Here is a 22498-nt window from a genome sequence, read left to right as displayed (position 1 = left end):
AGCCAGCCAAGTGTCCCAATATACATATACATATGTGTATACATATATATACATATTTATATTTTACGTAAACTCTACACCCAACATAGGCTCGAATTCACAACCCTGAGATCAAGAGTCACATGCTCCACTGACTGATCCAGCCAGGAACCCCATCATATGAGCATTTATCACCCTTAGTTCATACCTTCCAACAATGTGCAGCTAGTAGTTTTATGGTGTCTTATTCTTCTCCACCGTCTCCAACTCTCTCCTCCCCTCTTATGACCAAAAGGGCAGAAAACTCTTCCAACTTTCATTTACATCCCTAATTTTAAAAAAAATTCATTTGCCATATGCTAAGCACTGGCTAAGGATGGCAGAAGGAAGTTAAACACTTAAACCCGTATGGTTGCACCTACTACAAGCAAAAACAACAGGTTGCTATTGCTATTTTAGGGATGGGAAATATCTCCTCAGAGACAATCAGTACACTTGTACACTACTGTGGACCCAGGTGTATATGTCTTCACTGCCAAGTTCTTTACACTTACATTGGCCTATAACACTTTACCCAAACATGAATGAACAGAACCATTCAACAGGTTCACAAAAAGGATGCCTAACATTCAAGAGCACCATGCCAAGCATTTTACTCGCATCATTTCATTTAATTTCCACAATACTACCCAATTATGTATAATACACCCAGTTTACGGTTCTCAAAACTAAGTTTAGTGAAATGGGTTTTCCAGGCTGGTCCAAGGGCAGTGGTGTTTAAAATTAATTGATCACCACCAGTTACAGATAGATTTGTTTGTTCCTTCTCCATTCCCACTGATTCACTTCACTAGTCTTGTAAGGAAGGAAGGGAGAGAGAGAAACAAGGGGGAAAGAAAAGAAAGAAAAGAAAAAAAAAAGAAAAGAAAAGAAAAGAGAAGGAAGGAAAGAAGGAAGGAAGGGAAAGAAAAAGAAAGAAAGAAAGAAGGAAAGAAAGAAAGAAAGAAAGAAAGGGAAAGGAAAGGGAAAGGGAAAGGGAAAGGGAAAGGGAAAGGGAAAGGAAAGGAAAGGAAAGGAAAGGAAAGGAAAGGAAAGGAAAGGAGAAAGAAAGAAATGGGGTTTCCAAAGTCCTACACCTAACAAGTGGTGGAATCAAGACACAACCTCGTACGTGTCAAGCAGACCTCCACCACCTGATCCACCGCACTCTGCTGCAGGGAAACCTTCTTGACCAGCTTTATGAAATCCGAGCCCCTCTCCCGTCACAAATAATGCCCCCCACTTCCCCCGACGCTCCCCAAATGTACCGGAAGCCCCGCACCTGCATCCCCAGGCCCAGTGCGGGCAAGCGGGTGTGCGAAGTCAGACCCGCGCTCGCTTCCTCGGCCCGGCCCCGGGAGATGCCGCGCGCCGAGCCCCCAGCGCCGGATTCCGGCCGGGGCGGCTCCCCCGAGGCCCCAGTCCGCGCCCCGCGCCCCGGGTCCGCGCCCCTCCGCAGCCGGCGCAGAGGGAAGGGGAGGGGCAGGCTGCCGGGGCGCCCCAGCCGAGCCGCACGGGGGACCCTCCGTTCCTCCTCCCGCGCACCGCCAGCCGCCGCATCCGGGAGCAACGCCTGGGACCCCCCACCCCCCACCCCCCCACCCCCACTTTCTTCGAACTCTGAGCTCACGGGAGAAAGCGGAGGGGACCCGCAGAGGTGACGGAGTTCGCCGCCGCCCCCCAAGTTCTGTCCTCCGGGGAGGCGAGTGGAGCGAAGCGACCAGGGCGGTGCCCCGGGAAGACCCTGCCCGTCCCGGCTGCCCCGAGGCCGCGGGAGGGGGGCCGGGCGCTCCCTCTGGGTCTCCCCGCCGAGCAGACGGCGACCTGGGGCGCCGAGGGAGCAGCGCCGCCGCCGCCTCCGACGCCGTCCCCCGGGCCGGGAGGTCCCCGGGGAGTGCAGGTGCAGGGCGTCTCCACGGAGCCCAGCGAGGTCGCCCCGTACCTTTCCCTCGCGCGCCGGACGTCCGCGCCGCAGGCAGGGACCGCGGCCGGCGACAGGGTGGGGGGCGAGGGACACGACGCGGACGGCTCCCGCAGCCTCCGGCGGCCCCGGGCCTCGGCGCCGCGCAGCGCCGCGCCTCCCGCCGCCCGCTCGCCCCGCGGACCCCGCGGCTTACCTGTGGCGGAGCTCGCCGCGCCCGCAGCCCGCACGGCCTGGCCCCGCCCACCCGGGGCTCCCAACCTGGGGCCGCAGCGCCCCGCAGCGGCCTGCGCGGGGCACGGCAGGGCCCGGGGAGGGGCGTGGCGGGGGCACGGCCCTGGGGCTGCCCGCGGGCTGCAGGCCGCTCCCTGCTGGGCCGCCCCCCGGGACGCCTCCTGCGGGAGCGAGGGGGCGCCGCAGTGGGGTGAGCTCTTCCGGGCGCGGGGCTCCAGGGTTTATCGGAGGGAGAGGGACTGGGCGCAGAGAACATGCCTCATCCCGTGGCCAAATGGGTATTTCAGGCTACTCTTAGCTCACTTAACCGGAATAGCCCAGTGGAAGCTCAACAGGGATGGATGATGCAGATGCATTGAAGAGCTGGAAAGGGTAAGGAAGTCCTTGTTGCAAACAGCGTGTCTGTAAGTAGCTTGTCAGAACCATCCCATGGACACACACAAAAGCATTGAGCTTTCCTGACTCTTGTATTCAAAGCACAGTTTACGTACCACTAACTTGGTCTGGTTTTTCTTTTTTTGTTGTTGTTGTTGTTTTGAAGATTTTATGTATTCAGAGACACACAGAGAGAGGCAGGGACGCAAGCAGAGGGAGAAACAGGCTCCATGCAGGGAGCCCGACGTGGGACTCGATCCGGCAGTCTCCAGGATCACACCTTGGGCTGAAGGCGGCGCCAAACGGCTGAGCCACCCTGGCTGCCCTAACTTGGTCTGTTTTTCACGGTTACTTCTTCAGGACCTAGAAGAGTTCCCTGAAAAATCGTGAGCGTCCAATAAAGTACTGTCCGGTGTATGTGTGAATGAATAGAACCTCATTCAACCTTTTCAAGGAGCATGACAGGTAACTGCTGTGGACACAGCAGGACGGAGAGGGTTGAGCCCTAGAATGGAGTCCCAGTCTTACCTGAGGGTTGGGATAAGCTTATTTTGAACCTGATTTTTCTTATCTGCTTTGAAATAGGCCTGGTTTCCAGAGGCAAAGGAACATGATGATCTCTCTTTTTTTCTTAAGATATTGATCTCCCTCTCTCTTTCAGGGTGCATTCCATTCCGTAGGGTAGGAGAAATCCAAACTCACACCCAGAATGAGTAAGTGCTTGATTTCCCTCTACAATGTCAGAACTTCCCCGCCCCATAGCCATAGCTGCAGCTTTTCTTGGCAAGGTGTGAAACCTCCCTTGAGTGTGCTTTGACCCTCTTCAGATTTGTTCCCATCCCTGTCATTCCTCATCTAGAACACGTTTCCTGGGCAGTCCCTGTGGCTCAGCGGTTTAGGGCCGCCTTCAGCCCAGATTGTGACCCTGGAGACCCTGGATTCAGTCCCACCTCTGGCTCCCTGCATGGAGCCTGCTTCTCCCTCTGCCTGTGTCTCTGCCTCTCTCTGTGTGTGTGTCTCTCATGAATAAATAAATAAATAAAATCTTAAAAAAAAAGCGCATTTCCTTTCCCTGCCCATCCGTAGCTCTTGATTTCACTCTAGGCAAGTCACCGGTGAATTATAGGTGAACCCCCAAAGTCAAGATATGTATGTATGATTTATCAACTTGATAATTTCTTTCTTGTATGTTTCCAGATTAAAGAGTTTTCCTAGCTGTTCATTTAAATGAACTGCTAGAGATACAGAGTGCTCCATTCCTCTGGGAAGCTTTAAAACATCACCATAAAGTCGAAATGAGATGGAGTTTTAAGTTTCATTTGTGGGCAGTCAGAGCAATCACCCATTAATTCTACTGAAAGAAGAGAAAGCTAACCCATAAAACATGTTCCTGCTCCTGGAAGCCAACTGGTCTGTAATGGTTCCCAGGCTTTGACTAGTGGGAATTCCTGGCTGAGGGGCCTCATGAGAGCCAAAGCAGGCAGTGGGTGAGCTGCTTACAGATCTTGTTTGCTCATCTCCAAGTGGGCACACAGTCTTTGGAAAACTAATGAAAAGAGACTCTAAACTTCCCACTATAGGAGGAAGGCTCCCAGCCTACAGTTCCATTCTTGTACCTCTGTTCAGCTTAATCAAAGCCAGCCTCATAGATCCACCTCCCTACCTCCTCCTTCTGCCTTACAAGAAAGTCTGTTCTGCCAATGATAGTTTTCCCTACTTTCTGAGAATATAATCTGCTCTGATTTCGAGCAACATTCGCCATCCTCGTGACCTCATAGATGACATCAACAGTGGTGCAGTGGAATGCCCAGCTGGTTAAGAACTATGAAGGAAAATATTTCAATAAAGGATCATTTGACAACCAAAAAAAAATTTTGCCTGTGTGTATTAATAATTCTCTTATCACAAATATATATGTATATATCTATATCTATATCTATCTATATGTATATATTCCTAAACACTACCTTGTACAGTTTAGCCTAGTTTTGAACTTTTTGTAAATGGAATCATTTTGGGAGCACTGGGTGGCTCAGTCAATTAAACATCCAACTCTTGATTTCAGCTCAAGTCGTGATCTCAGAGTTGTGAGATTGAGCCCTGTGTAGGGCTCTGTGCTCAATAGGAAAGTCTGTTTGAAATTCTTTCCCTCTGCCATTTCCCCTGCCCCCATTTGCTGGAGTGCACACGCACTCACTCTCTCTCTCTCAAATAAATAAACAAATATTTATATTTTTAAAAAGATTTTATTTATTTATTCATGAGGGACACACACAGAGAGGCAGAGACACAGGCTGAGGGAGGAGCAGGCTCCATGCAGGGAGCCCAACGTGGGACTTGATCCTGGGTCTCCAGGATCATGCCCCAGCCAAAGGTGGTGCTAAACCGCTGAGCCACCGGGGCTGCCCAATAAACAAATCTTAAAAAAAAAAAAAATCATTCTGCCCTCTTCCTATGCATCCTGCTTTCCTCACTCAGCATTCTGTTTTTGAGATTCAGCTATTCAATTTCTCTGCTATATAGTGTTTCATTGTAAGAAGATACTGCAATTTATTTTCCAGTCTACTTTTGGACATTGGGTTGGCTCCAGTTTTTGCTGTTGCAAACAGTGTTGCTATGAACACTCAAATATTTCTCCTGATGCATGCGTGGAAGAGTTTTCAGGATCTTTATCTAGAAGTGGAATTGTTAAAAAACAAAAAATAGAAGTGGAATTGTTCTGTCTTAAGGTATGTATGTATTCAAATTTACTAGGTAATGCCAAATTTTTTTTAAAGATTTATTTATTTGAGAGAGAGAGAGCACACATAGTCAAGAAAATGGGCAGAGAGGGAGGGAGAGGGACTGGGAGAGAGGGAGAGAGAGGATACCAAGCAGGCTCTGTGCTTAGCACCAACCCAGGGCTCGATCTCATAACCCTGAGATCATGACCTAAGTCAAAATCAAGAGCCTGCCAATTAACCTAACCAACTGAACCACCCAGGCCCCCCACCAAAATTTTCTAAACCAGTTGTATCAATTTTTATTTCCATCAGCAATGTGTTCAAGTTCCCCTTCCTCTACATCTTTGCCAGCACTTATTTTTGGTTTGTGCGTGTTTGTGTGAAATTATTTCTTATTATGGTTGTGATTTGTATTTTCCCGATTACTAGTACAATTGAACATCTTTAACATTTAATAAATTTTCTTGTTTTCTCTTTTGTTAGTCATGTCTGTTGCCCTGTTCCATGTGTTTTGAGAAATCCTTCTTGACCCTGAGGTATACAAATATTCTTCCATATTTTCTTCTAAAAGTTTTATTTAGGGGATCCCTGGGTGGTTCAGTGGTTTGGTGCCTGCCTTCGACCCAGGGCCTGATCCTGGAGACCTGGGATCGAGTCCCATGTCGGGCTCCCTGCATGAGGCCTGCTTCTCCCTCTGCCTGTGTCTCTGCCTCTCTCTCTCTCTCTCTCTCTCTCTCTCTCTGTGTGTGTGTGTGTGTGTCTCTCATGAATAAATAAATAAAAACGTTTTATTTATTTTTTTAAAGATTTTATTTATTTATGAGAGACACACAGAGAGGAGAGAGAGGCAGAGGGAGAAGCGGACTCCATGCAAGGGAGCCCAATGTGGGACTTGACCCTGGGGCTCCAGGATCAGGCCCTGGCCTGAAGGCGGCGCTAAACCACTGAGCCACCCAGGCTGCCCTTCTAAAAGTTTTAAAGCTTTGGGACACCTGACTGACTCGGTCAGTAGAGCATGTGACTCTTGATCTTGGGATTATGAGTCAAGCCCCATGTTCGGTGTAGAGATCACTTAAAAAAATAATATCTTAGGGCAGCCTGGGTGGCTCAGCGGTTTGGCGCTGCCTTCAGCCCAGGGTGTGACCCTGGAGACTAGGGATGGAGTCTCACGTCAGGCTCCCTGCATGGAGCCTGCTTCTCCCTCCGCCTGTGTCTCTGCATCTCTCCCTCTCTGTGTGTCTCTCGTGAGTAAATAAAATCTTAAATAAAAAAAAATCTTTTAAAAAGTTTGAAAGTTTTGCCTTTCATATTTAAGACCATATTCCATCTGAAATTCATTTCACCTCTCATTTGCAACGCCAAAGCATGCAAGCATTACAATGGGTTTCCATGTATGCTTGGGTCTGTTTTAGGTTCTCTATTTTGTTCTATTTGCCTATTCCTGTGCAAGTGCCATACTGCCTGAAAATTGGTATTTTTTTTAAAGATTTTATTTATTTATTCATGAGAGACACACACAGAGAGAGAGGCAGAGACACAGGCAGAGAGAGAAGCAGGCTCCATGCAGGGACCCCGATGCAGGACTCGATCCCGGGACTTCAGGACCACGCCCTGGGCCGAAAGCAGATGCCCAACAGCTGAGCCATCCAGGGATCCCCGGTATTTTTTTTTTTTGAGATTTTGTTTATTTATTTGCTGTTTATTATTTATTTATTTGCTCCCAAGCAATGGGAGGGGCAGAGGGAGAAGTAGACTCCCCACTTAGGGAGCCAAATGTGGGGCTTGATCTCAGGACCCCTGGATCATAACCTAAGCTGAAGGCAGTTACTTAACCTACTGAGCCGCCTAGGTGCCCTGAAAATTGGTGGGGTTTTTGTTGGTGTTGTTAAATCTCCATTTCTGGGATGCCTGGGTGGCTCAGGGGTTGAGTGCCTGCCCTTGGCCCAGGGCGTGATCCTGGAGTCTGTGGATCAAGTCCCATGTCAGGCTCCCTACATGGAACCTGCTTCTCTCTCTGTCTATGTCTCTGCCTCTCTTTCTCTGTGTCTCTCATGAATAAATAAATAAAATCTTAAAAAAAAAAAAAACTGATTTCTGGGCAGCCGGAGTGGCTCAGCGGTTTAGCGCCACCTTCAGCCCAAGATGTGATCCTGGAGACCCAGGATCGAGTCCCATGTCGGGCTCGGGCTCCCTACACGGGGCCTGCTTCTCCCTCTGCTGTTGTCTCTGCCTCTCTCTGTCTCTCATGAATAAATACATAAAATTTAAAAAAAATCTTGATTTCTGATCATAGAAGTCCTACCCTGATCTACCTCTTTTTCATAAAGAATCTCAAGTATTCTTAGCTCTTTTCCAGAGACATTTTAGGTTTAGCTTGTCTGGCTCTATGAAAATTTTGGGTTCTGTTTTTTAAATTTTTAAATTTTCTTAAGTAAACTATGCCAGATTTGGGGCTCAAACTCACAACCCAGAGATTAAGAGTTGCATACTCTGCTGAGCCAGCCAGGTACCCCTCCATGAAAATTTTGTGATCTTGATTTGAAATCCAGAGAATCTATATGGCAGATGGCATTTTTAAATTCATGATTGTTTATTCACCTTTCTACCCTTGCCATGCTTCCCTATAGTGGTATAGATTCCTCTGCCCCACTGGTTTGGGACTTGTGTGACTTGTCTTGACCAACACCATGTTGGAGCAGAAGCTTTAAATATGTTGTGGACTTTAGTGCTTCTTTGCCCCTGCTTTTCTCACCTTGAGCTTCCGTCCTTGCTATGAGAATATACTGCAAAGAGTGGCTGCCAGTATGAGAAATCACATGGAATCATAGAGCTCAGTATGATTACAGATGCTCTGTGCTCTCATGTAATGGGAGCAAGAAATAGTTTGCTGCTTCTGCAATTTGGAGAGATTTAGCAACTTAAAAAAAATGTTATTTATTCATGAGAGACACAAAGAGAGGCAGAGACACAGGCAGAGAGAGAAACAGGCTCCTCGCAGGGAGCCCCATGCGGACTCCATCCCAGAACCTGGGATCATGCCCTGGGCTGAAGGCAGATGCTCAACCGCTGAGCCACCCAGGCGTCCCGAGAATCAGCAACTTTACACTGTTGTATCTTTCTATCTATGAACATATTTGACATTTACTTAAAAATGTAGTGACTTAAATGTTTTAGAACTTTTCATTTTCTGGGGTGCCTGGGTGGCTCAGTTGGTTGGGTGTCTGCCCTTGGCTCAGGTCATGATCCCAAGTCCTGGGATCAAGCCCCCATGGGGCTCTCAGCTCAGTGGGGAGCCTGCTTCTCCCTCTCCCTCTGCTCTCCACTTGTGCTTGCTATCTCTCTAGTGCTCCTTCTCTCTCATGCAAATAAATAAATAAAATTTAAAAAAAACTATTCATTTTCTGAGATTTATTATCTTTTTACTATTGTAAGTGATATCTCTACCTCTAAAAGTACATTTTCTACCCCTTGTGTTGTTGACAAAAATGCAAATATCTTTTTTATTATATTTGCATTTAAAAACATTGCTAAATTCTGTTATTAATTTGAGTAAATTGTAAATTCTTTACTTTTCTATGTACCTACAAGTAAGGATATTTTATTTCTTCCTTTCTAATCCTTACATCTTTAAAAAACTTATTTTGAGATAATTTTATATTCACAAAAATTTGCAAAAATAGTATAAAGAGGTCCTGTGTATCCTTCACCCAGTTTCTCCCAATGGTTACATTTTACATTACTATATCACAATATCAAAACCAACAAATTGACATTGGTATGATGTGTGTGCAATTTTATCACATGTGTAGCTTCATTTAACCACCATCACAATCAGGGTAAAGAACTATTCCATTACCACAATGAATCTTACTCATGTTCCACACCTTCTCCTTTCCCCATACCAACCTAACCTCTGGCAACCACTAATCAGTTTTCCATCTTTACAATTTTATCTTCCGAGAATGTTTTATGAATGACATCATACAGAATGTGACCTTTTGAGACTGTCTTTTTTTCACTCAGTGTAAATGCCCTAGAGATTCATCCAAGTTGTTGGTATGTTTCAATAGTTCATTCTTTTTATTGCTGAGTAATATTCCATAATATGGATGTAGCACAGTTTGTTTAGCCATTCATCTGTTGAAAGACATCTGGGTTGTTTAGAGGTTTGGCTATTATGAATAAAGCTGCCCTGAACAATCATATACAGATTTTTATACAAACATGTTTTTGGGGATTCCTGGGTGGCTCAGTGGTTTAGCGCCTGCCTTCGGCTCAGGGTGTGATCCTGGAGACCCGGGATCGAGTCCACATCAGGCTCCCTGTATGGAGCCTGAGTCTTTCTCTGCCCCCTCTCTCGCTGTGTGTCTCTCATGAATAAATAAATAAAATCTTACAAAAAAAATTAAAAATAAACATGTTTTCATTTCTCTAAGAAAAGTGGCCATAAATGCAATTGCTGGGTTGTACAGTAGTTGCATGTTTAATTTTTTTTAAAGATTTTATTTATTCATGAGAGACACACAGAGAGAGAGAGAGAGGCAGAGACATAGACAGAGGGAGAAGCAGGCTCCATACAGGGAGCCCAACCCCGGGACTTGATCCCAGGACTCCAGGATCATGCCCTGGGCTGAAGGCAGGCGCTAAACCACTGAGCCACTCAGAGATCCCCCTTTTTAATTTTTTAAAAAAGATTTATTTATTTGAAGGGGGAGGGTCAGAGGAGAGAATCTCAAGCAGACTTCACTGAGTACACAGCCTGACATGGGGCTCAATATCAAGACCCATGAGATCAAATTAACTGTTTGACAGAGTGACTATGTCATTTTACATTCCTATCACCAATATATAAGAGATCCAGTTTTTCTACATCTTTGCCAGCATTTGCTGTTATTACTACTTTTCAAATTTTAGCTATTTTTTCAAAAGATTTATTTATTTGTTTTTATTTGAAAGAGAGAGAGAGGGTGGGAGCAGGAGGAGGAGCAGAGGGAGAGAATCTCAAGCAGACTCCTTGTTGAGCGTGGAGCCCGATGTGGGGCTCGACCTTAGGACCCTAAGATCATGACTGAACAGAAACCAAGAGTTGGATGCTCAAATGACTGAGCCACCCAGGTGCCCCTGTTTTAACCATTTTGATAGGTAACAGTAGTATGTCATCATTGTCCCAATAATTTGCTTTTCTTTAATGGCTAGTGATATTGACTCTCTTTTCTCTTACATCCTAGAGTATTTTTATTTTTGTTTATACTCATTACACCATGAATTTATAAGAAAAGGATCCCAGAAGCTCAGGCTCCTTTCCATTGGCTCTCAAAAAGTGTGCTTCTCTGGGTGAAGTAGGCTGGTGCTCCAGTTGAACCCAATTATCTTTCTCTATGGGTTCCCTCTTTTCCTGATTATTTCCCTTCACTTTTTTCTTGAAGCTATCTGGCTCCTAGCGTGCTCAATGCATACATTAATTCTCTCAGCAAGAATGTTACCTTTAGCTCATTTGTTTCAACAATGCCAACAGCATGCTGGGTCACACTACAGACTTCCATTTTTGTCATGGGAACATTCGTGAGGTACTCCTTTTTGAATAGTGCCCATTGCCTTGATGTCTACCGTAACACCTTTTTTGTAGATTAGCATGTATACAGCCAAAGGAACAAATCCATGTTTTCTAAGGCTTAGAATATAAGTGGGTTATATATAACCACATATAGTGGGTTATTCTCCTCTTTGTCTTTGGGTTGGTCATTTTGGATGACTACTGGAAGATGGTGGTTCTGACCAAAAGACTGAGTATCTTTCCATGTGCTTATTTGACATCCTGTATCTTCTTCAGTAAAATGTGTCTTCATCACATAGATCAATGGAACAGAATAGAGAATCCAGAAGTGGACCCTCAACTCTATGGTCAACTAATATTCAACAAAGCAGGAAAGACTATCTACTGGAAAAAGGACAGTCTCTTCAATAAATGGTGCTGGGAAAATTGGACATCCACATGCAGAAGAATGAAACTAGACCACTCTCTTTCACCATACACAAAGATAAACTCAAAATGGATGAAAGATATAAAAGTGAGACAAGAATCCATCAAAATCCTAGAGGAGAGGGGATCCCTGGGTGGCTCAGCGGTTTGGCACCTGCCTTTGACCCAGGGCATGATCCTGGAGTCCCGGGATTGAGTCCTGCGTCGGGCTCCTGGCATGGAGCCTGCTTCTCCCTCCTCCTGTGTCTCTGCCTCTCTCTCTCTCTCTCTCTCTCTCTCTCTCTCTCTCTGTCTATCATAAATAAATAAATCTTTAAAAAAAATCCTAGAGGAGAACGCAGGCAACACCCTTTTTGAACTTGGCCACAGCAACTTCTTGCAAGATACATCTATGAAGGCAAGGGAAACAAAAGTAAAAATGAATTATTGGGACTTCATCAAGATCAAAAGCTTCTGCACAGCAAAAGAAACAGTCAACAAAAGTAAAAGACAACCTACAGAATGGGAGAAGATATTTGCAAATGACGTATCAGATAAAGGGCTAGTTTCTCAGGTCTATAAAGAACTTATTAAACTCAACAGCAAAGAAACAAACAATCCAATCATGAAATGGGCAAAAGACATGAACAGAAATTTCACAGAGGAAGACATAGACATGGCCAAGAAGCACGTGAGAAAATGCTCCGCATCACTGGCCATCAGGGAAATACAAATCAAAACCACAATGAGATACCACCTCACACCAGTGAGAATGGGGAAAATTAACAAGACAAGAATCAACAAATGTTGGAGAGGATGAGGAGAAAGGGGAACCCCCTTGCACTGTTGGTGGGAATGTGAACTGGTGCAGCCACTCTGGAAAACTGTGTGGAGGTTCCGCAAAGAGCTAAAAATACATCTGCCCTATGACCCAGCAATTGCACTGCTGGGGATTTACCCCAAAGATACAGATGCAGTGAAACGCCAGGACATCTGCACCCCGATGTTTCTAGCAGCAATGTCCACAATAGCCAAACTGTGGAAGGAGCCTCGGTGTCCATCGAAAGATGAATGGATAAAGAAGGTGTGGTCTATGTATACAATGGAATATTCCTCGGCCATTAGAAACAACAAATACCCACCATTTGCTTCGATGTGGTTGGAACTGGAGGGTATTATGCTGAGTGAAGTAAGTCAATCGGAGAAGGACAAACATTATATGGTCTCATTCATTTGGGGAATATAAAAAATAGTGAAAGGAATAAAGGGGAAAGGAGAGAAAATGAGTGAAAAATTCAGTGAGGATGAGAGAACATGAGAGACTCCTAACTCTGGGAAGCGAACAAGGGGTAGTGGAAAGGGAGGTGGGCGGGGGGTTGGGGTGACTGGGTGATAGGCACTGAGGGGAGCACTTGATAGGATGAGCACTGGGTGATGTGCTATATGTTGGCAAACTGAACTCCAATAAAAAAAATAAAATAAAAAAATGTGTCTTCATGCTTTTGCCTGTTTTCCAATTGGATTTTTTTTTTTTTGCTGTTGAGTTTCAAAAATTCTTTACATGTTATAATGTGAGTCCTATTTCAGATATATCGTTAACAAACATTTCGCTCCAGTCTATAGCTTTTCATTTTTTCTTCTCCAAGTAATCTTTATGCTCAAAGTGGGGCTTGAACACACCACCACAAGATCAAGAGTCACATGTTCTACCAACTGAGCCAGCCAGTCACACCTTGTCTTTTCATTCTCTTAACAGGGAGTTTACAAGAAAAAGCTATAATTTTAATAAAATCCAATTTATTGATTTTTTTTTCTTTTAGGGATAGTACTTGCTTTTAGTGTCACATACCTTTGATTCTTTTCCCTATCTTATCCTGCAATCAAGGATGTAGCACACTGTGGAATAGAAATGGTGGCAGTGGGCATCCTTCTCTGTTTCTGATTTTAAGCTACTGATTGTCTGATCTGGCTCCATCACTCACTTTCAGTTCCAAAGATAATGGGACCATATTTATCAGTTAGCCTGTGTTTGGCTACAAGAGACAGCATGCTTGACTATAGTGGTTTAAATCATAAAACACATAATAACTTACATAAAAAAATCTGAGTTTAGGGTTTTTCTATAATTTATTATATCACACTCAGTATTGGCTCTTGTCTTTATTTTATTTTATTTTATTTATTTTATTTTTTGGCTCTTGTCTTTAGCTTGACATTTAAGCAGGAGAAAGGGACAGGCCTTCTCATTGCATTTATTTCAATTTGGGAACAAATTATTCTCAGATGACCCTTAAATATATTTCTTCTTATGTATCATTGGATACAGCTCGGTCACAAGGTGGTAAGGGATGTGGTTACTATACCTAGGTAAGTCATGAACCATGATTCAACCTTTAGGTCTGAGGTTCCTTCCCTAAGTATGGTGATACCCAAAAGTATTTCAGTATAACAAACTAAGAGAGGGGTAAGGGGAGTGTTGGTTATGCCACCAACAATGTCTACCTGACATTTGTTGACTTTGCATCCCTTCTGTCTGACCAGGTGAGGCTCATGGTAGACACATTTAGAGGCTTCTGTTCAGCTTATCCCCTTTTGCTAAGAGCTGCCTCCATGCTCATGAGGTTAGACCTCTGCAGCCACCAACCACACCCCCCAGCCATAGTGGATTAAACCATTAATTCAGCATATCATTTAGGACTTGACCACCATCAAGTTGTCATGTTGCACATGGAATACAATGTAAACAGTAATCCCTAGCTTGTGCTTCATGGAGTTTTGACCACTGTGCTAGGCACTGAGAACAGAATGGAGAGAAAATCAGATAGTCCCAGAGTCTTGTGGTGAATACAGTCCTCAATCAAATATTGAATTATAGCTGAGAGAAATGCTCTAAAAGTGTAGCATACATGGCACTGTGTAAAGTATGATTGGGAGATTAGGCCAGGAGTGGACCACTGGGCCAAACTCAATCAAATCTTCTTGCCTTGGAAAAGAAAAGATACTAATAACTAATACGTATATAGTGTTTGCCTTTTAAATATAGATATGTAGCTATATAGATATACACACACCCACAGTTCAGTGGATTTAATTCCCACAACTCTATTGAGATATATAACAGTATCACCAGTTTAGAGATGAGGAAATTGAAGCACAGATAGGTTAGGTAACTTAGGCCAGATCACAATGCTTAGTTAGTGGTAAAACTAGGATTTGAACCCAGGTAGCCTGGTTCTAGAGCCTGGGACCACTATCATGGGGACTAGAAGGGTGGGGCCACCATCTTCTGTCACCTGGCATGAAAAGCATAGAAAGCCAGTTTTCATGTAGATTGAAGAATGAAGTGAGAAGTGTAGAAAGAAGCAAAAAATGAGTTCCCTTTTTAATGAGGCCTCAATTATCTCCCATAATATCTTAAGACACCTTTACCAAAATCCATTGAATATAACATAATTTCTGAACTTTATCACCAAGTATATGATCAGGTTTTATCCACTCATTCCTTCCATCCCCCCCATTCATTTTTTTTAAAGATTGAGGCTTATTTTTTTATAAGGATTTTATTTATTTATTCATGAGAGACACACACACACACACACACAGAGGGCAGAGACACAGGCAGAGGGAGAAGCAGGCTTCATGCAGGGAGCCCGACATGGGACTCAATCCTGGGTCTCCAGGATCAGGCCCTGGGCTGAAGGCAGTGCTAAACTGCTGAGCCACCCAGGCTTCCCTCCTCCCCCAATTCATAAAGGGTATATATTGTGTCAATCAGGACACATTCTATTGCAAAGGTCAGAACACTCACTTTCAGAGTTGTTTTTTTTTAAGTAAGCTCTAGCTGGGTGTGAATTTTGTACTCATTACCCCAAAATCTATAGTTGCATGCTCTATCTACCAAGCCAGCTAGGTATCCTTACCCCTCTACAGTAATTCAAGCAGAACTTCCCAAATGGTTTGCTACTACCACTTGTGTGCAAATAAATGGGTTATAGATTCAGCTAAGTTATTTTTTTTAATTTTTATTTATTTATGATAGTCACACACACAGAGAGAGAGGCAGAGGGAGAAGCAGGCTCCATGCACCAGGAGCCCGACGTGGGACTCAATCCCAGGTCTCCAGGATCGCGCCCTGGGCCAAAGGCAGGCGCCAAACTGTTGCGCCACCCAGGGATCCCGATTCAGCTAAGTTATTGATTTCTTCAGCCTTTTGGGGCAGCTGGGCAGGACCTGAGGTGACCAAAGTCTCTGAGCCTCTGGCTGCAAGTAGCCTGACCATTTATGTCAGTGTGCCATATAAATAGTATCATTTTCTATTTTTACCATGGGAAAACAGTGGCTTCAAGAATGGACTTCTAAGGGGCACCTGGGTGGCTCAGCTGGCTAAGTTTCTGACTCTTGATCTCAGCTCAGATCTTGATCTCAGGGTTCAAGCCCTATGTTGGGCTCCAAGCTGGGTGTGGAGACTACTTAAAAAAAATTCTCATGAAATAAGAAGTTTGGGGATAGGCCTTTCCAAGTCTGAGTACAGTAGTTCGGCAAAGTCATCCAGACTCTATCTTTCTATCCTGTCATTTCCATGACAGGGTTTTGGTTTTAGACTTGGTACCCATGGTTGCAAGATGGCTTCCCTACCTCCAAGTACTGTGTTCTTACACAACTGTTTTCAAAGCAGGAAAGGGTGGTGTCAAGCGGCCCTTCTGATTCATTGGCCTCTCTTATGAGAAAGCAAACTCTTTCCTAGAAGTTCCCTAGCAAGATTCCCCCTTATTTCTTACTGACCAAATATTAAGGAGTCTCAAAGTTTGAGTATTTGACTTTTCCCATCTCTAGTTTGGGAAATGGACATAGAAGAACAGGGAAGTGGGTTTGGGAAATTTGGGAAAGGCTGGTAAGTAGCTGACGAACAGTGTCTGCAACTTTGGCAGGTCACACTAAGTGAAACGCTTACATGACAGTTCCTAGATCTCATTCTAGTAGATATTTATTTATTTGTTTAGTAAACTCTACCTCCAATATGGGGCTTGACCTCATAAACCCGAGATCAAGAATTCCTGTGCAGACTGAGCCAGCCAAGTGCTCCTCTAGTAGATTTTTAATATGATCATTTTTCTTAAAGAATCTGTTTTCTTGGGCAGCCCTGGTGGCTCAGTGGTTTAGCACTGCCTTCAGCCCAGGGCATGGTCCTGGGGACCTGGGATCAAGTCCCACATGGGGCTCCCTGTGAGGAGCCTGCTTCTCCCTATGCCTGTGTCTCTGCCTCTGTTTCTCTCTGTGTGTGTCTCTCATGAATAAATAAATAAAATCTTTAAAAAATCTGTTTTCTTGTATCATTGAATGTATACATTAGTATAACTTTCTGGCCTAAGCAGGAGTTGACAAGTGCAAACCGATCTACAGATAGGCGGAACGGTTAATACTTTTGTTTGGTTGACTCTACCGTCAGGAGTTTTCTGCCCTCGTGTTACGGCACCATTTAGGTCAGAAGCTTGTCCTTGAAAGTCCATATGAATAAAAAGTTTATTTATTTATTTTTTATAGAAGTCCACATGTGGTCCATCTCACTAGTTTGGGATTTTGCTTGGGTAATAACAAATGTCATCTTCAGTTGGTTCATGGCTCTAAATCAGAAAAATTCATTATTTATTCCAAAGACAACATGATAGATATCTAAGAAATATCCAAAAAAATCACAGTATTAAAAGAAATTGCCCAAGGGCAATGTACAATAACCAGGATGTTAGAAATCAAGGACCTTGATTCACATCTTGCTCCTCCACCCCATCTTGTTCCTGTCTGAGTCTTACTCAATTTAATAAACGGCGTTACAATACATTTAGCTGCTCAAACCAAATGCCTGGGAGGAGTCCTTTCCCTGACCACTCATGTTAAAGAAGCTACCAACAAATATTATCTATTCTACCTCTGAAATTGATATAAAATCTACCCACTCCTCTCACTTTTCACTGTTCTTTCTTCTTCCACCTATAAATCTGCAATCCATTTCCCCCACCTCTGCCAGAATATAGGCATCACTTATCTACTGCTGTGTAACAAACCAAACCAAATCGTAATGGCTTTAAAAAAAAACAGCCATTTTAGGGGTACCTGGCTAGCTCAGTCAGTAGAGTGATTCTTGATCTAGGGGTTGTGAGTTCAAGTCCCACGTTGGGTGTAGAGCCTACTAAAACAACGACGATGACAAGAGTCGTTTTATTTGTTCATGATTCTGTGGGTTGGCAAAGCAGGGTTCAGCTGGAATAGCAAGTCTGTGTTCCACATGGTGTGGACTGGACTTGCTGATGTGGCTGCAACACGGGCCGGGGAATCCAAGACAGTGTCACTCACATGTCTGGTCCCTCAGCTGGAATGGCTGGAAGGCTGGGCCTTTCTACTCTTGTGCTCTGGCATCCTTCATGGCCTTTCTGTCTATGAGGCTTCTCCACCAAACTAGCCCAGATCTCTTTTCATGGTGGCTCTAGGCTCCAAGAAAGTGAAAAAGGAAGTAGCAAGGCCTCTTATGGCCCAATCTCAGAAGTTGCACATTGTTACTGTCATTTCTGTAACATTCTATTTGGGTTTTTTTTTTTGTATATTTTTTTTATTGGAGTTTAATTTGCCAACATAAACATAACACCCAGTGCTCATCCCATCAAGTGCCCCCCTCAGTGTCCGTCACCCAGTCACCCCTTCCCCTCCCCACCTCACTTTCATTCTATTGGTTAAAGCAAGTCACAGGGCCTGCCCACATTCAAAAGGAAGGAAAATAGGTGGGAGGAGTGGCCAAGTCACATTTGCAAAACAGCATGTGGGATGGTATGGATGGTTGTGGCCATCTTTGGAAACAATCCACTAGCAAGGGCTTTTAGAAAAGTAAACCGCACATCTCATCTCCCTTCTTAAAACTCTTCAATGCCTCCAGAGGCACTTTGAATAAAATCCAAAACTCCCTATCCTGAAAAGACCACCTGTCCCTCATGCCTACTCCACCACTGTCCCCCTCTCTCATGACACTGACATTTTGTTCCTCCAATGCCCTTCCCTTGCTCCTTGGTTTTTCCAACTACTGAGAAACCTTCCAAAGGAACACTCTTCATCCTGGCTTAACTTTGCTATATCTCCTTGTGGTCAACTGAAATGTCAAATTTTTTATTTATTTATTTATTTATTTATTACTTATTTATTTATTTTATTTTTTAAAAGTGATCTCTACACCCAATGTGGAGCTTGAACATACAACTCTAAGATCAAGAGTCACATGCTCTACCCAACTAAGGCAGCCAGGTGCCCCAAATGTCATCTTTTTTATAGAGGTCTTCTGTGGCCACCCCATCAACATCAGGCTCCTTCTTTCACCCCCATGTACTCTTTCACCTCCCTCTGCTCATCTCCTTCAAAGTACAGCCCTGAAAATCTAATTGTCTTCATGGTCATTAAAAAACAAAACAAAGCATATTTGTTGACTTTTAAAGAGATGAAGTTATCAAATATAAGTCTCTAAAATGGCTACAAATATGTCTGCACACTTAAAAGCACACTTCTATGGAGGGGAAAATATCACTGGATATTCTCTTATGCTGTTTGACTATTTTACCATATGCATGGATTATTTTTTTATTTTTATTTTTTTTAAGATTTTATTTATTTACTCATGAGAAACAGAGAGACAGAGAGGCAGAGACACAGGCGGAGGGAGAAGCAGGCTCCATGCAGGGAGCCTGACCTGGGACTCGATCCTGGGTCTCCAGGATGAGGCTCTGGGCTGAAGGCAGCGGTAAACCACCGAGCCACCCGGGCTGCCCTGATTATTATTTTTTAAAGTAATCTCTACACCCGGTGTGGGGCTCAAACTCACAACCCCAAGATCAAGAGTCTCATGCTCTACTGATTGAACCAGCCAGGTGCCCCTCAAACTGTTATTTTAATAAAATCTCTTTAATGATGGACTGCCTCAGGGAAAATGATTCAATGATTATTTAATGATTTTATCAGGTCAATGACTGTTAGGAGAATTGGAGACTGTGAGCAGCACTCTTGAAAAATGTGGTTGGCTTCTCTGGATTAGCAGGAGTCCAGGGAGATTCTGTAGAAGGCTCTTTCCTTTGTTTGCTTCAAGAGAGAATTAATGGCTTTAAATACATAAATACATATTTTAAAAGAAAGCCTAAAAGACTTTGAACATGTGAATCCCAAGAACCAGGCATAATGCCATCAGATGCCTTAAAATATCCTAAGATGCAGGATGCAGGCTCCATTTAATTGCTTGCCCTCTTCAGGACTGCAATTATTCTCCCTAAATTGTACAGGTCTCTTTTACATAGCTCTCATGTTCCTTGTCACAAGACATCTAATTGCAAATGGCAAAATAATTCACTAAAATAAGGACACAAACGTCTGGCCTTTAAAATTGAAATTTTTTTTAAAGATTTTATTTATTTGGGCAGCCCGGGCAGCTCAGCGGTTTAGCACCGCCTTCAGCCCAGGGTGTGATGCTGGAGACCGGGGATCGAGTCCCACATGGGGCTCCCTGCATGGAGCCTGCTTCTCCCTCTGCCTGGGTCTCTGCCTCTCTTTCTCTCTCTGTATCTCTCTTCTTATTTTATTTATTATTCATGAGAGACACAAAGAGTGAGGCAGACACCCAGGCAGAGGGAGAAGCAGGCTCCATGCAGGGAGCCCCATGTGGGACTCGATCCCCGGTCTCCAGCATCACACCCTGGGCTGAAGGCGGTGCTAAACCGCTGAGCTGCCCGGGCTGCCCTAAAATTGAAATTTAAAATAAAAAAACCCACTTAGATATTATACTTTGGCTTCATGGTACAATATTAGCCATATAAACCAGAAAGGGTTATTAAATCACTTGCTATTTGTGTTCTTAATAGAAGGAGCAATGACAATCAGCGGTTTTATTATGGCAAGTAGTTTTCTAACTTTCCTTGGTTAGGACGCTTTGAGATTTTATTTTCTTCCTTTCAGTGAATCCTATAAGTTAAATAGCTTGAGACAAGAGATCCATTTTTGAGTGTATATGTGTGTTTTGATTCTTTACTGAGGAGATTGGGAGCCAGCTCTTCACTTCTCCCCCAACCCCCTTTCCAGTTTAAGGCTATAATTTAAATTGACTGTAGCTACTAAGTAGGAATAAGATCCAATGTCTAACTGAGCTCCAAAGTAGTTCCATGATCCGCTCCAGGTCCACTCTATGTGGTACCCTGGGGAAAGTTTAACCTCAGTGTTCTTACCTGTAGAGACAATCATATTTACTTAATGTGATTATTTTGAAGGTCATAGTATTTTGGAACAGTGGCTCCTTTGTGGAAAAACTCACTAAATATTAGTTGATTAAATTTTATTATTTTTATTATGTTTTAAAAGACTATTTATTCATGATAGACACACACACACACACAGAGGCAGGAACACAGGCAGAGGGAGAAGCAAGGCTCCATGCAGGAAGCCCGATGTGGGACTCGATTCTGCGGCTCCGGGATCATGCCCTGAGCCAGAGGCAGACACTCAACCACTAAGCCACCCAGGTGTCCCTAGTTGATTAAATTTTAGTATGCAATAGACAAAGCTCATCTTTCATTAAGCTACAAAATACTTCTCAGAGTTAGTAATTTTTGTCCACTATATTCAAATAAAAAGAAATATAATAAAAAAATTTTAAGGGGGGGGAAAAAGAGTTAAGAGTTTTTTTTAGAAGGAAGGATGAGTAAAAATAAGCATTTAATAGTCATTATATTGTGATTCTTTCAAATCTTTAGGCAGTCCTGAAGGGATGAAGGCCTAAGAGTGATCATCTCTCTCATATGTCAGGTCATTATTTTTTCTAAAGATTTTATTTATTTATTCAAGAGAGACACAGAGACAGAGGCCAAGACATAGGCAGAGGGAGAAGCAGGCTCCCTGGGGGAAATCCGATGTGGGACTTGATCCCAGGATCCCGGGATCACACCCTGAGCCAAAAGCAGACGCTCAACCACTGAGCCACCCAGGTGCCCCTCACATTCTTTTTATTATTTTTTTTAATTTTTATTTTTTAAAAGTAGGGTCTATGTCCAATGTGGGGTTGAACTCACTCAGGACCCCAAGATCGAGTCATATGCTTCACCAACTGAGGCAGCCAAGTACTCCAAAGTCTTTCCATTTTTATTTAAATTCTGAAAGAACCTATATATATGACTTTTTAAATTAAAATACTTCTCTTTCAATTTTTTCAATATATCCCTTATTTGACAGTATTGAAATAACAGCAAAAGAAAAGCGGTGAATTTTTTTCTTGTTCTGTTTGCCCAAACTTTATCAATACTATACATTTGTGAATGACAATGAATTAGAATTTCTTAACCCTATATATGACTTTTATCTACCTTGGGCTGGAGCACAATTGAAGATTTAGCTCTTACTGATTTTTTATGGAATTGTTCCTTTTTTTCTCAAGAATGGTCCAATTCTCAAATATTTTAGGGTATGCTCCAATTTACTGCTGATGTTCCCTCTAAAATCTGTCTTTTTTGGGGAAAAGCAGAGGATCATCAAATATCTCTATCTTTTCTGGGTCTCAGGCACAGGGGGACTTCTGCCTTAGGAACTGTCCTATCTTGAACCCCAGGTCCCTGGGGCAGACACACTCAACAACCAGCCCAGGAACGCCCTGTCTAGCCTGACTTTGGACTGGCTTCTATGGCCCCATAAGTAGCCCTCTGCAGTATGAATCAAGCCAGCTCAATGTCCTTCTCAAGCTGGTGGGTTTGTTCTGGGATAGCTGAAAGTCGTTAAATCTACTCTGGGAGAAGACTCCTTCCTTCCTCTTGGGGACCTCCTTTTATAAAATGGATGAAAATGTGCCAGGAAAATTACCCCTAGAGTAACTTCCTCTGATAAGAACAAGTAGAGCCTTCTTCTGTTGGCTACGCTATTTGCCCCCTATTCCAGCGCCAGCCTGGGACCCACCATCTGCCCTGTGCTAGGCATCCTGGACTAGGTTCTAGACTCCCTTGCCCTCTGGTTTCCAGCTGGGTTTTGCCACTGGGAGGCACTTCTAGGAGAATGGCGGTTGGAGAGAGATGTCAGCATATTTCCATTACTGTCTCCCTGACAGTGAGGTGCTTTTGAAAGTGGCTGCTTTCTCATCATCTAGAGCTCCAATTTTGTGCCCCCGGTCCAGTACTCTAGATCCTTTCTTTTCCTCCTAATATTTTAGGGTTAATAGTATCTTCACACTGTTACTAATCCCTGTGTTGATTCTCTGAACCCTGCCCATGC

General features: G+C 43.7%; 1 protein-coding gene across 2 annotated transcripts in view; it reads right to left on the bottom strand.

Moving 5' to 3' along the window:
• Positions 1-2157, bottom strand: part of ANKRD6 (ankyrin repeat domain 6) — a 201088-nt gene extending 198931 nt beyond the window's left edge. Inside the window, exon 1 of one of the 2 annotated variants that reach the window (XM_055330658.1) lies at positions 2136-2157. The gene's annotated coding sequence lies outside the window, so the exon portion shown is untranslated. Of the gene's footprint in view, positions 1-1960; positions 2102-2135 lie in introns of those variants that run through there. The other variant, XM_055330657.1, reaches the window with a different exon arrangement.
• Positions 2158-22498: the final 20341 nt, after the last annotated feature.

Source organism: Nyctereutes procyonoides, unplaced genomic scaffold, assembly GCF_905146905.1.
Source record: "Nyctereutes procyonoides isolate TBG_1078 unplaced genomic scaffold, NYPRO_anot_genome, whole genome shotgun sequence".
Classification (NCBI taxonomy): Eukaryota; Metazoa; Chordata; class Mammalia; order Carnivora; family Canidae; genus Nyctereutes; species Nyctereutes procyonoides.
This window is presented reverse-complemented; position numbering and strand designations above follow the sequence as displayed.